General features: G+C 44.6%; 1 long non-coding RNA gene across 1 annotated transcript; it reads left to right on the top strand.

The window, feature by feature from the left end:
* Positions 1 to 2,189: 2,189 nt before the first annotated feature.
* On the top strand, positions 2,190 to 3,730 carry LOC119453359 (uncharacterized). The gene is made up of 2 exons (XR_005192264.2): positions 2,190 to 2,614; positions 2,675 to 3,730. It is a non-coding gene; the product is annotated as an uncharacterized LOC119453359 (long non-coding RNA).
* Positions 3,731 to 13,435: the final 9,705 nt, after the last annotated feature.

The following is a 13,435-nucleotide window of genomic DNA, read 5'->3' as shown; positions in this document are numbered from 1 at the left end:
AAATAACAAGTGCTAACAGCTGCTCCTGCTGTGCCATCTGCATCATCTGCATTTCTTGTAATGCGCGAATTATGCATTCTGTCTTAGAATCAGTGAAATTAGCTGGCGTCTGCATTTCATGTGCCGGTGGGGCTCTTCCTAAACAAGCATCCAAATCATCAAGATTCATGCTGACAGCCACACTACCTTGAGTGACGAGGTCATCTACAGAGGCTCCGGCTACATGGGAAATCATCTCCAGAAGACTCGGAGCGGTGGTGTCCTCCGGCAGCCCGACATATCTCTCACCATCCGGTTGGAAACCCACGATGACGGGTCGCCCCTCACGGCACGTGATGTCGAACTTGATCTTCATTTGCAGGTTCCAGACCTCGACTGCGCCAATGTAAAGTTTCTACGTAGACTTAGTGACTCCGTCTGTTTATTGTGTCATTCTTAAGCAGGCTTCTCTTCTTCGTCGTCCTCTTCTACCGTCCTGTGCCGTGGCCACTGGCGATGTGGATCGCTACATATATTAGTAGTCAAAATATAGTAGCCAGTGTTGAAACTACGCATGCATTCAAGGCTGAGCCACAGCATGAGAACACGGATGAGCAGACACACACGATGGTCACTTGAGTTGGCATTCTGTCTATCTTTACCAACAAGCCCAGCTGTACAATGAGTAATATTATGGCGACTGCAGCATAGCAGTGGTCTAGTGGCATAGTCTCGACCTCGTATAGAGGAGGTACTAGGTTAGAAACTTGGGAACTGCCATGAATCTCACAATCAACCCTTATCCCTCGTTTTCCCACAGCTGCAGTCAGATGTGCTGTATTTTGGTGGCTGTCAGGAATCACGAGATCCAGACAGGCTGCCACTGGAAGTCCCTTGGGTTAGGTGATACCTCAAATATGCCTCCAAATATTTCACTATATAAACCTTTATAGAATGAGAAACTTGTCAAGAGCCAAGTTGTTACACACAAAAGAAAACTGTCACTAAATAGTGACCAGTTTCATTTGTTTTGCAAGTCACAGGTTGTGTGCATTTGACATTGCTGACCAACTCTTATCTACTCTCCGATACAATATCCATAGTCATTGTAGTATTTATATTAAAATAAAAATACATATAAGATTGACCTGGTCAGAAAGAATTGCCATTTTGGGAGGGGCTAGGCTGGAGGACAATTTGTCATTCCTTTCTCTTCTCTGTGAGCTGATGAACTTCACTGCAATGGTAAACGTACTGCAGTTCCCTGCATTCACATATGTTTTCAGAGAAAAATATTATGTGGAGCCATGTTTGTGGTAATGCAACGCAAGATATATGCCGTGTCGCATGACTCTTTAGTAATATTGTTAAATTCTAGTTGTGACCAATCTTGCTGCTCTTTATCTGGTTCCTGGTGAGTTCGTGGAAGTTCAGGTCACGTGAAGATACTCGATGAAGTTTCTCTGCGAAGTTCTCTTTAAAACTCTAGCAGCTGGCATCATAAAGTAAGCATGTGAATTGAGAGCAAATGTACATGATACAGAATAGTTCATTTTTGCCTGCCCTCTGTTTTATTTCTGGATCTGCAATGAACAGATCCACAGCGTCTTGCTCATAGGCAATTAGGCGGTGGCTGTCTCAGCGATGCTAATATCTCTATTCTAGTGAAAGACAATGTAAGCTACTGTTTTTGCAAGCATTCCCCAAATGCGGCTCGCCATCAAGCACCAAACATTTAATGTCTAAAAAAATAACTTGGAGAAGTAAATGCCCAGTATTCTTTTTTAGCTTTCAGTAAGCTTGCCATATAGCTCAGTGTTAACATGCAGGTTAGGTTACAGAAAGCAATAATAAACGACAATAAACACTGCTTGGATGGCAAAAAAACATGTGAATCAGATCACTTTTTTATTGCGATAGCAATTATATGGACACTCCAAAGCAGATTTCTGCCGTCGCCGTGAGGTTCCGTATGATGTCAACGGCGATGAAATCGTCGCCGCGCTCAGGACGCTGTATGTGCGAGTGAAAGGGCGCGAGGGACGCACGCTTTCACGGGGAGCGAACGCACGTCGGAGAGCAAACGCGCGTTCTGCACCGTGCTCCCTGAAGGGCTGCAGAATTAAGCGTCTCTTTCCTCCTTTCCATATATAGAGAGTAAACGCAACTTTTTCCGTCGCGCGAAAGGCTGTGAGGGGACGGGAGGGAGGGAGGAGAGGCGACGTTTAGCTGCGGCACCAAATGCGTATTTATATAAAAACGCCGCACGCGTTCGGTGCGAACGCGGGCAAAACGCCGACGGCGTCGACAACAGTTCTGCGCGTTGCTGGTGCTGCTGCATGTCCAAGTTTATACAGCTGATAAAACTACTATCCTTACTCTGTATAGATCTCTACTAATTTGCTATCGCAATTGATGCTTCGCCTTTCGGGTGAAACTGCGACAAATTTTTTTTTGTTTTGCAATGACTTTTTGGGAAATAGGAGGCTAAGCAAATGGTGATATGGCTACACTGTAAAGACTGGATAAGATGGATGACTGAATCTGCAACAGAACATTTGTGGACATTGTGTGAGCCACATTTTCCATGCTTTTTCGCCGACTAAGCAAGACTACATGCAGTGAGGCAGCATAGGTTACTTTTCTATGCTTTTTTTGCTGACTAAGCAAGACTACATGCAGTGAAGCAGCATAGGTTACTTTCCTGGTGCATCAGCATGGGCTTTCTACAGTTGACTTTCGTTAATTCTACCCTGACGGCACCAACGAAATTGATCTAATTATGCGGCGGGTCGAATTGAACATGCAAAAAAATGCTAAAACACGGCTGATTCATATGGCAGTATGTAATTGACTTTAAGACGCCTCCGAAACAAACGTGCGCCAACTTTCTATTTTTCCAAACTATAAAACTGAAGTGCAATAAAACCCAAGTAGAAACCTAACGCATACCTGATTTTTGAGAATGTCAGCTGATTTTCTAAAGTCTCCCTCGCTGCAATACAGCCATGTTATGCGGTAAAGCGTATGAATGCTGCAAATGCGGTTTTATTTTCGCACTCGAGTGCACAATGCAGGCAGTTTCCGGCTCAATTTCCTTCGAAAACAAAATGTGCCCTTTAGAACCAGGTCAATACCATAATCGGACATTGTGAGCTACCGTTATGGCTTGAAAATCTTCCTAGGGTGGGTCAAAAATAGGCGTTTATAGACGTTTGTTTAATGCATTCACTGTCCCCTAAGCTCTGCCGAGAAAGACGTTGCCACTAAAAGGGGTCGTTATTGGGGTCAGGTGCATGCCTGTAGCTTGGTCAAGTTCGGATTATCTGGCGAATGCCAATTTTAGGATCAAAATAACAAATGTTTAGGGCCGTAGAACTGCATGGGAGCTGGCCAAGATCTTTGGTCAGAGTTGAATTAACCGAAAGATTAACCAGAGTTGGATTAACGGAAGTCTACTGTATACACTTTTCTGTTCAACAAGGAGTTGCCATTTTAATATGTAGTTTTCTTCTATCAGTGTGGTAATCGTGCTAAATTTAGCATTTGGTTAATTTAAAAGGACAAGTTTCAAAGCAGGGGCACGCCTTGAGACTTGAAACATTTGAACATATAAAGGTAGGACACATTAACAGCTGCTGAATTAACCTAAGTTGGTTGTATTATGTGCATAGCATGTGGTTGCTTTTTGGGAATGTGGTCATTCTGTAAAATAAAACTGCATTTGTTTCAAATAAATTGCTGAATCTACTGCTTGTGTGTTTTCCTGTGCTCTCTGTTCTGATTGTGTGTTTGAAAGCGCAGTGAGTGACTGCAGACAAATGCACAAGGCTTCGCTTTATCATGCCAGGAAGCATTGTGACTTGATAAAGGAGCCTTAACCCCTTCCATGCACACACACTTTCTTGTGCATAAGCCAATTAAAAGAAAAAGACCTACCTTTTCTCACGGATTTTAAAACCTGCCAGTATTAAAAACAGAGTGAAGCTGGACAAATGCAATTTACTAGAAGTATTATTGCTAAAGCCTCTTGTGTGTGCAAAGTATGTGCATGCAGTGCTGGCTATGCCTTGGAAGAGCCCTGCAACAGCTTTCACCACACTGCTTGCTACAGCATTGCTGTATTTTTCAACCTGAGAGCAAAACTACAGTTCATCTCTAGAACTTCAGTAGCACAATCGACAGCCGTTTCTGCATGTTTGATGCACTCCTGGCCAGGAAGTTTTCGTCCTGCAGGCAAAACAGATGGCCGCATCAGGCGGCATTTTAGGAACAGCAGAGCATACCTTGAAAGCCCCCTGTTCACCAGCAGGTTTTACCAGCGAGAGTGGAGAGGGGCACAATAATTGGACTTTGCATGGTGCAGCAAAATACCTTGAAAAGCTGCTGCTTCTGGCGCCCATTTACAATTCCATGCTTGTAGACCTCAACATGGAGCAACCCCATTTTACTTTATTATTTAGAATACTGTAAGCCCAAACGGGCTGGGCTGTTGCAGGGTGGGATGTGCATATACAATAGAGTAAAATCTGTCAAAGATAAAAATACACATTACAAGAAAAGAAATACTATAATAATACAACTTATAAAAAATAAAACTCCAAATTCCGTTCAAAAAAAGTCAAGCCATCAACACCACTGAAAACTTCAGGAACAAGGTTATTCCACATAGCTATAGTGTGAACAAGAAATTAATATTTGTACACATCAACTCGTGAGTTATAGGGTAAAAAACATTCTTCCAGGTGGGAGCAGGTGAGTTGAGGTAAATTTACCGTTCAACTGATAACGGAACTTTACGCAGGCTATTTTTCTCCAGACATTTACCGTTTGCAGTCCTGCCCTTGTTAGCAGGGCTGTTGCAGATTGCGTTCGTCGATAGGAAGAGTAAATAAATCTTGCTGCCAATTTCTGAACACGTTCAAGTTTATTGATTTGGTATTGCTGATGAGAATCACAAATTACACTGGCATAGTCTAAGCCCGGGCATAAATGGTGCTTTTACTAAAATTTACTTCTGAATTATTCTACCAACGTGGTGTGGCTATCTACGATCGCCGTATAAAACTGGGGCAAACATTGCATGTCTGAAACGTACAAAAGCTGGCATAACTGTAATGAGTGACCTGTATTCTTCTGAAATGTGTAACATTGCAAGAATGGGCCAAGCTAATTTAAACATTGCAGAGTTTAAGTAGTCCTGGCACAATCTTTTTCTCATGCGTGTGTAGCTGTCAATCAGTTAATTACACTATTAAACTTTATATTGCTTCTGCGCACAAGAAATATATTATCCCCCCCCTTAATGCGAACATTTAAAAATGCCAAAGGAAGTGTGGCTCCATGATTTCGCGACATCATGGCATGGTAGATCAGAAGCAAATGATGCATGCTCCAGTTTGTGAGTAAGCCATGCCATTATTGTGCTATTGAATGCCGAACATGTCAAGGCCTCTCTGCACCACAACATTGGCCTTTCTTTCTTGGTGCACATTTGATGTGTGATGGGAGGAGCCACTTGGAAGGTGAGGATGATGCTCCATGTTCCCTGAGAAGTGCCAGTAGAAAAGTTTGTAGAGCAGACTCATTTTGTGCTGAATGCACAGAAATGTCTGAGAAGCTGCTGAGGTTGTGGGTTCGATCCTGGCTGTGGCGACCTCAGCAGCACAATTCTCATTCGGATAGTGGCGGAATACAAGAATGCATGTGTGGATTGGGTGCACTATATAATACCTGAGGCAATCAAAATTAAGCCGGAGTCCGCAACCACGGTTGTGACTTGTAGAACACCAGAATTAAATTAATTTTAGTTAAGATGTTTGAGAAGGGTCAAAAGAGTATTTTATTCAGTGAAAGAGGTCTTGGCATTCGTTAAGAATCGCTCAAAGCACACCCAGCTTTTCAACGGCATGGTGTGATCTTAAAAGCTGGCATGTGCAACCAGATTAATATAAAAAATTAAGCACAAAGCTCCTGTCAGTGCTCCTTTATGTGGAAGCATGAGGGACACTTGTCTTTAAAGGCGTCATCTAAATCCTGTGTAGATATTAATTGATGAACATCAAATGGCTCTACATCTAAGGCAGTGGTTCTCAAATGGGGGTCCGCAAAACCCGCACTAACAAAAAAAGCAACCAATTTTTTTTTGTGTGGCCGCTGCAAGTCTTGAGGCATTCTAGTTGGGGACTGGAGAAATGTTTCCCCTTCTACATAAGATGGCTGTAAAGCTTTTGTTGCAGTTTTATATCATATGCATGCGAGCATGCTTTTTCCATGCTTGCATACTTGAAAAGCAAATACAGAAACAGGTTGAATGTGGCTGCAGATATGTGACTCTGCTTAAGCGTGACTGCATGACGTATTGACAAGCTGTCCACATTGAGTTGAAGTGGCACTTTTGTTTGACCATTCTTTGCCAAGTAGCAATAAAAGGCACCTGTTTCACGTCTCATGTTGGGTTAGTTTATACCCCCCCCCTCTCCTGTCATTGCAAGTGGTCCCCACCACTTCCACCAATCCACAAGGGGTCCCTGACACATCCATGGCTGAGAACCATGGATCTAAGGCAATTATAGGGTGTTAAGACAACAGGAAGCCGCAAGATTTTTGTTGTGCACTGTTCCTATAGAAACAATATAGGGCAACAACAAAACTGTTGAGCCTAGTGAAGAATTCATTCAAGATCCTTGTGAATTTGGCAGGCTTATTATTACTAGAGGATGTTCATGCCCAAGCCTCATCAGCGTGGCATCACTGATTTGAAATAATGTTTATTTTGTCATTCTGCCAGAGTAAAAATTCTCGAAACCTGCTAGGCTGCACTTTAATTTAAAACCAGCACTTTATTAATTTTTACATACCACACACCTTTAGCAGCGCTTGAGCTAATGCTGGTCGTAATCTACTATAATTTAAACCACATGGCCATTGTCATCGCATTATTTTATATGGTCCTACAATATATTCTGTAGAATTGAAATATCTGCCAAGGACAACCGAAACAGTACGATTGCAAACTGCCGAATTCCCCATCTGCGGAGGTGGCTGGCTGATTGCCGTATGAGGTGCTTTGTGAGCTGGCATTGATGTTTAAATCTCAACTGCTCTGCAAGCATCCAAAACAGGCTTTGGGATACACTCTTACCACAAGAAGAGAGACTATATAATGAGTGTTGCCTATGAAATGTGGCACACCCACGACGAGGGATTGGCCAGGATTCTCCATGAATGCAACATCAAATGGCTTCATATCCCAACTTAATTGATAGTATATAATACTGATGTGTAACAAAAGTAAATGACAAATTAACTAAAAAAGTGACCAGGTCTACTTATGATTGAGCCACAAAAAGAAAAATGGAAACATGTTAATAGTATGAAAAAAAGTGCCTGTGATCCTCCCGGTAGCAACAATATGATTATGCACCAACTAACAATACTCTTCAGACACTTCCCAAGCTGACATACCATTATCTACAAAATGTTATGGCCAACATGAAAAAGGCATAGCTGTCAACATGTTTTTCCGGCTGAATATGTTCAGAGAACAAGAAGAAAATTATTGTATTCCATATCCTCACATGAAACACTTAAAAATATTGTTACAAGCCATTCTCGCACATTGAAGAAGGCACTAGCAAGGCGGTGATGAAGACAATTGAGGAAGCACTGATGTTATTTCCGTTACAACACAAACCTACACTTGCTCATTTGAAAGTGTCAGTGCACAATTCTACACGGTAGAAACTAAATGGCACCATGTACTGTTATGAAGAACACGGAACAGACATTCCAAGGAAATGCAAATACAGCAAGGAGGTATTCACTGTTGCTGTCAACATATTTAGCCAATCTGAAGGGTAACATTAAATTCAAAAACACCTACAGGCCCACTATGCAATGCTTTTTCTAAACTATGCAAATCTGCAATCTGTGCAAGTCCTTATTGACCAGGAAAAGAAAAAAAATATTTTGAACATTTAACGAAAAATAAATGTTGCAACAATGCAGAAATGTATCCTTTGTACTTTCTAGTGACATACGGGTAGACACAAGCGGCGATCACAGTTATTACATGAGACACATCTGGATCTTGAACTCATGGCAGTGCGGCAGGGCAAATACCACTGTCATACCTGTGACAGGCGTCAGTTACAATACTGGGTTGGAAGGAAAACCTTTCAAGTACTCCTTCAGAAGTCCAAGCATGTGACCGGTTAGTAGTTTAGCATGACTAGGGGAAAATATAATCAATTTCACAAATATCACAACATCCAAAAAGTGGCACACCGCTTTGATTTTCAGCGGACAACTATTTTTGCTAATAGCCTCGGCGCGTAATTACAACTTCAGGTAGCTTAAATCTAGGTCACAAGAAATTGGAAAATATAGTGGCTAATGTAACACTGAAATTTGCTATCTCGTGGACATATGAGCGAAAACTTAATTCGAAAAGGTTTGCTCGAAAGCAATGCTTTCACGGACGTAACGCTGCTGCCCATCGCGAGTCGTAAGCGAAAAAAAACAAGAAATATAATAAGCTACACGATCAACAGATTCTTGAAGAGGTGGTTTCAACAGAGATATTTGAAGCAGATCGTTATTGGATATCAAGAAATGTGCAGTGGGTCACAGCGAAATATGTGGTAACCGACTGATTGACGGTAGTAAGGATCACAGCCCAAGTTTTTCACTATTTACACCGATAATGTAGCACGTATTTGCGCAATTAAATCACCTGCTATGCGCAGCAACCACACTCGTTTGAAGGCGCCAACGCAGCGACGCACCATTTGCTATTTCAGAATCAGGAAAAACAATGTATTCACCGAAGAACAGCGGCGGTTGACCTGTCGGCAAGCCGTTAATTGACATATGGCGAAAGCAAATGTCACGGAGTCCAAGCCCACGAAACTGCGCTCGCAAGAATATCGCGCACGCTTGGGCCTTTCCGACATGCAGCGCGCGCAGAGCGTGGTTACAGTTACAGTGTACTAGAAGTAGGGGGTAGTGGGTTCAGGAGAGGGCGCGCGCCATACGATGGCGTGAAGCGGCGAGTGTTGACAGGTCCCGGATGTATGCGGTGGCGCTGCGGTAGCGTGGGCTGTAAGCTCGGCATTCCCGGCACGGCGGTAGCGCGTTGCTTCTGCTTTGTTTGCATCGCTGTGCTGTGCTGCTGTGCTCTCTGACGTCGCTTGCCGAAAGAAGCAACCCACGTTTTCTTCGCTGTAAAAGGGGTACGACAGATGCAATGCCTGGCCGCAGGCGTCAACGTCATTGCTTCGCTCCCGGGTGCAAGACAGGATACCAATGGACGAAAGGCTGACATTGATAACTGACATTGATAAACTCATCGAGTCGGGTAACCTGTCATTGGCAGAACGCAAGCTACATCGTATTTCTTTTGAACAGAGTGGCTACATCATAGAGAGGAGTGATGACCGGCTCATCCACTACATGGCAGGTTATGTAGCGCGCAAATTTATTGCTCGTAATGACTGTGTAGAATGCAAAAACTTCCTTCTGCAAGGACTAAATGAGATAACCGAAGACGATATGTTCACTGCTATTTGTGACAAAGGAGGGTGGCTTTACCCGTCACGTGTGCTTTTTTTAACAGTAAGAAAGTTGGAGAATGTGTTCACCACTTTCTTCAGCCAGGAAAAGCTGTGTAGCAACAGCATAGTAGATGTCATGCTGTTGGGCAACTCTCAGATTTCATATGGTGTAGGGTGCACCGAGCACTCCGAAGTGCTTACTGCCAGCATAGTGAAGTTTTATGTCCTGACAAGGCTTCACTTCTATGTAAAATGATTTAATGAGTCACGGGAAGCGCGTAGGAAAAAGAACTTTCATGCAAAGATGAGTAAGTGCTCATAGTTGTTTCTCTAGCCTATGTTCAGTGCATGAATACCAGGAAGTGCTGTATAAACAGAATATAATGATGTACATTTGAGAATTGGCAACACCTGTATAGCTTCAAATAAAGAATTGTTGTGTTCTCGAAAGTTTTCTCTTTTTTTGCATTCAGCCATGTTTAGAAAGCATGCAGACGCCCATTTTTTTCCACTCCAGCGCTTTGGCTTCTTCTGAGGGCAGAGAAATTTGTTAAAGCCGTTAACAGCTCAATGCATCAAGGAAGCTTAATATAAATCTATGACGGCACGAGAACCTGGAGGCAACTACAAGGTCGCATCGCCAGGCCTTTGCGAACCTTGAGGAATCGTTAGTTACAGGGAATGATAAAAATGGTTTATTCAGAAAGAGAAACATAACGATGTAGCTTAGCCGTAATAATTCTCTTCGGTGGTTTCTAACAAATCCTGACCGCACCTTTCGACAAAATTACAGAACATGGTTGAAGCTTTAAAATTGTCACGTTTACGATAACCAGTTATCACGCACGGAACGATATAAAAATAAACTGAAATAGAATCGTCTCGGTTTGTTCGTGGAACGCCCCAGTAATACATATTACATGTACCGACGCCGCGAGTCCGTGCTGGGCTGCATTCGAAAATCGGCTGTTCCATATGTTGGACGCTTGGCTGTGTCAGCGTTTCCTGCGTTAAGTGGTGGGCGTTCAAAAGCCAGTAAGCCCGGCAATCCCTGTGGGCGGCGGCAATTACTTACGTGACATGCATTGAGATACAGAGCGACGATTCCAGGCTGCGATGCAACGCGTACCGCGAGTTTCATACAGCCCATGCTCTGCTGGCGCCACGTCGCGCCGTCAATGTGAGAAGGCTTGCATGCGGGCGCTCCCTGAACCCACTACCCCATACTTCTAGTACACTGTAGTTACAGTGTACTAGTACACTGTAGCGTGGTGCAGCCGACACCCATGCGCGCGTGAACGAGGAGCGAGCCCTAGTGTCTGAGTTCGAGAGTAGCATTTCAAAAAGCAAAAACAAACAACAATGTGACGTCACACCCGGCAAAGGAGAGTTGTTCTCCTTTCTCACCTTCGCTCAGCTCACGCATGCGCAGCGACATCGGAGCCCTCGGGGGCGACGTTCAGGTCAATGAGAAAACCAGCCACGCGGCAGGCATCTAGTAAAGGAGGCATTGTTCAGGGTAGTCGCGGAGAGACGGCGCTCGCTGCCGACCCTACTTCCTGTTGCGGAGGAAGTGACGATTACGAGGCTGGCACGCGCTCGACCAATGGCTTGACGAAGACCGCGGGTCCTGCCTCCGGGATTACAACAGACACCGTTGTAATCTCGGAGGCAGGGTCACGTGGTTCAGGTTTGGAGCGGCCGCCGCAGCTAGCGCTCGTAGCCAACCCGGTGGAGGAGAGGAAAGAGGAGAGGGGCAGGAACCAGCTTCTCGGCTCACGCGGCAGACATCTTCTAAAGGAGGCATTGGCACGGCCGGACTCGACTCTCCTCCGGAGCGCGGAGGGCGGAGTCGAGTCCGGCCGTGGCATTGGCTGGGCGCACAGGCAGCGTGAAGTCAAGAACGAAGACTCCCGCTAGGGGCGCTGTGGGCGCGGTGGGCAAGGAGAGTTTTCAGTTATTTGTACATGAGGAATGTTGATACAAAATGGAGGAAGCTGACCAGAAAACTGTCAATCAAATATTTGGACTGCAGGAGGGGTGCAAACCAGGAAACAGCGGTTAAGAAAAAGGTTAAGGAAACAGAGAGGGGTCTGTGGAAAACAGGGATGCAGACGAAATCAGCACTGGGCACATACCGAACTTTCAAGCAAGAAATTGCCAAAGAAAATATCTACGATAATTCTAGGGGAAGCTCTTTGTTGTTTGAAGCCAGGACGGGAGTATTGCGGACTAAGATGTACCGAGTCAAGTACCAAGGTATAGACACGTTGTGCTGTGCGTGTGGAGAAGAAGAGGAAACGGCTGAACACCTCATACTTTTCTGTAAGGGGCTTAACCCTACAGTGCAAGGCAACGGGGCTGATTTTTTCAAAGCATTGGGGTTTAGGGACAGTGAAGGCAAAATAGACTTTAAGCGGGTAGAAATAACCAAACAGAGGTTATCTGATTGGTGGATAAAATTAAGGCAGGGGTGAAATTTCACCCACCACAAAGTACAAATTATGTTAATAGCCATGGCTAGGTGGCGTATGCCACCGCCCGATTTAAAGGGTTCAGCCTCATCCATCCATCCATCCATCCAACGAGGAGACCGTGCCGGTTGGAGCCCGCGTTGCCCGCGTAGCTGCAACCGCTTTACCGCGTCGATCGTTCTTGGTGTTACGAGCTAGCGTGCTTCTCGTGTTTTTGCAAGTGAAGCTACTGAAAGTGCCGAGCGTGACCATTTGTCTGTTCGATGCTGCCCTGTTGTCGCTTTTTGGATAACGTAAGAGAAGAAAAAAAAGCGATGCGCATTGCTATGCGCCCGGATGCAAGAGTGGGTATCATGGTTTTAGAGAAGTAAATGGGCGCACGTTGTCTCTTTTTGGAGTGCCTAAACACAATGACAGGCGGAAACAATGGGCAAGGAATCTTCATTGCTAAGATAAGCCACTCTCCGAGACTTCAACTGTGTGGGAGAGGCACTTTGAAGCGCATTTTATTTTGCGCCACCATGTTCACTTCATCAACGGTGAAGTAAGGATTCCTCGAGGTAAACCTTCGCTGACCGACGCCTCGGTGCCCACGCTCCTGCCCGATTTTGACATCCTTCTTCTCAAAGGAAATGCGTCAGAGAAGACAAGAGAGAAAACGCGCTGCAGTGTGCCCAGCTGTACGCACGAAGAAGGTGCGTTTGTCTCGTCGCGACTTATTTCATGATTCATCATTCCAAGATGATCGTGCGGATGGCAACGACAGCCTGGATGTGACAGCGCCCCAGCACAATATTCAAGCGATCGTAAACAGTGTGGATATTAGAAAATAAATTCTTGGTGCATTTTTGTTGCAAGATATGATCTGAGACATCATTGAAATAATGACATCCAGATTTCCAAGCCACGCTCTGCGGCCAGAATCTGCTTCTGTGGAAAAGCTTCTTTCGTTTTTGACATGCCTGACCGAACGTCGGAGCTGCATGCAGGTGATCGAGGTGGCTTCCTGTCCGCATCTACTGCTGTTGGCCTGACAGTCGCAGTTGCAAGCGTTCTGTCGTTGCTGACCTACATGACAAAGAATGCTAGCTGCAAGTACCTAATGGCCTCAAAGCTGAGTCAGGACCCAGTTGAAAATCACTTTGGTATAGCACGGCAGTCAAACGGTTGCAATACCCATCCAGTACACAGTTTCTCATTACTGTGTCTTGCCTAAGTATTTATTGGCTTGCCAGATCTGTTGCTAATGGGAATGCCGAGCCTGGTGTCTTTACAGCACTCATTGAGCTAGACATGATGGAAGGCCCAAAGTCTGGCAAAACTGACATAATTCAAAGCCTTCTTGATGATTCCCACTGCAGGGTATCAAAAGCAGGGCCCTATACCAGACCATGTCTCATGTGTTCAAGCAAAATGTGACGACCG

The sequence above is a fragment of the Dermacentor silvarum genome, chromosome 1 (genome assembly GCF_013339745.2).
Source record: "Dermacentor silvarum isolate Dsil-2018 chromosome 1, BIME_Dsil_1.4, whole genome shotgun sequence".
Classification (NCBI taxonomy): domain Eukaryota; kingdom Metazoa; phylum Arthropoda; class Arachnida; order Ixodida; family Ixodidae; genus Dermacentor; species Dermacentor silvarum.
The sequence above is the reverse complement of the archived record's forward strand: the minus strand, read 5'-3'. Positions and strand labels throughout refer to the sequence as shown.